This window comes from Chrysochloris asiatica, unplaced genomic scaffold (assembly GCF_000296735.1).
Source record: "Chrysochloris asiatica unplaced genomic scaffold, ChrAsi1.0 scaffold00270, whole genome shotgun sequence".
In the NCBI taxonomy this organism is placed as follows: domain Eukaryota; kingdom Metazoa; phylum Chordata; class Mammalia; order Afrosoricida; family Chrysochloridae; genus Chrysochloris; species Chrysochloris asiatica.
In genome coordinates this window covers 3,416,272-3,418,284 of record NW_006408788.1, presented here as the reverse complement: position 1 = coordinate 3,418,284, position 2,013 = coordinate 3,416,272, and positions in this window count along the sequence as shown.

Below are 2,013 nucleotides of genomic sequence, written 5' to 3'. Positions count from 1 at the left end.
ACGATAGACTGAATGGAAAACTAATATTCTCCCATGTAAACTATTACATAATTCACAATACAACATTTTAAAAAAACCACAAACCTATATTTATTTATTTTTTTATTTAAAAATTCATTGGTGTGTAAAAACTTTGTGATCAATGGCTACACATGTAAACTAATAAAGGAAGTTATCTTAATAAATGGCCTTGGATGGCTCAGTAGGATAAGCACTGACTGGTGAACCACAAGGTCAGTGGTTCAAGCATACCAGCCTCTATTTGGGAGAAAAATTAGGCTTTCTGCTTTGCAAAGATTTACAGCCCCGGAAATCTTAAATAGGGTCACTATGAGTAGGAACCAACTTGACGTCACTTAACAAAAAGAACAACATTCTATTTCCTATTTTATAGGTGATGCAATTCAGATCCATGAAGACTATGAGACTTGTTCATTGTTAAACTGTGGCTTAGTGGCTTCTGGAATCCTAGTCCTTTCATAAAATTAGCATGAACCTGGGCTTTATAAATGTTTGGTCAAATAAAATAAAATGCAGGCAACATTCTGAAACAGATGATTTGTACTTTATAACCAATAAAGAATTTTGATAGTTTTGTTTTGTTGTTAGCCAACAAGGATGACACAGAAAGCCATTGTCAGTGACTTGAAAAATGATAGGAGGCAGACATTTATTCTCTTAAGATCAAGAATTATTTGAGTGTTTACTGTTTGTCTACTATTTAAAAGTCTATGAAAAAATTATAAATACATATATTCACTGACTCATAGTGTGTCTATATAGGGTTTCCAAGAATATAATTCTTTCTTGAAGTAGAAAGCCTTCTTTTTTCTCCTGAGGAATGGCTGGTAGATTCAAACCTCAGAACTTGAAGTTAGTAGTTCAACATGTAATCCATGAGCACATCAGAGCTACCTATACATTTATTGACTTGAAGAAATCAAGGAATAAATTTTCATAAGATTAAAACAAGATCCATATCTCATACCATATACTAGACCAATAAGTGACATTATAATAAATGAAGAAAAGCTTAAAGTTGTGAAAGACTTCATTTTGCTTGGATGCACCATCAGCACTCACAGAAGCATCATGCATTAGATAAAACTGCTGCACAAGACCTCTTTTAATAGTTCAGGAGTGAAGGTGATAAAGGCACAAAGTGACTGGCTTACAAAATTTCCAGAGGGAGATTGGTTTAAGATTGGGGTCAGAGGAGGAGATAAAGTACCCACTGAATAGTTTTCATTTTGTCTAGATGGGTCTGGTACAAAGAGATGGGAATAAGATTCCTATGATTCAATAGTGAGTAATTACTATCATGACTAATTGCAACTGTCACTATTGAAAGGTAGAAGTTTTGTAATAAACATGGGGGAGTAATTAATCTTACAGTCCAGAAACAGTGGACCATCAAGGGAGAAGAGTACAAGTGGAATGCGGGACCCTATCCAGAGAAGCAGCGACACCAGAGATGGAGGCAGAGATGGGGACATGGAGAGAGGGAGCAACTGATGATTCTCCATTCATGGAAAGAGAGGAACTGAGATCTGGAGGCCAGGAGGCAGGCTTGCAGACTGTACCCTTTGGTGGTTTAAATTATTATATATGCATGAGTGTTTAAAAATAAAGAGCTAAAATTAATAGAAATATTGTTAAGTGATGTTACATGAAAAGGATTATTGTAATGGAACAAAATATTTGATTTGTTGAATGTAAAACTTATGATTTGCCCTGTAAACGTTCACTCAGTTCACAATAACAAACTTAAAAAAAAAAAAAAAGACTTCAGGAGCAAGGACACCACTTTGAGGACAAAGGTGTGCCTGACCCAAGCCATGGTATTATCAATATCCTTACATGCACGTGAAAATTGGACAATGAATAAGAATAACCACATAAAATTTTATGCATTTGAATTATGGTGATGAAGAAGAATATTAAATGTACTATGGACTGCCAGAAAATCAAACAAATCCATGCTGGAAAAAGAATGTACCTTAGAAGCCAAGA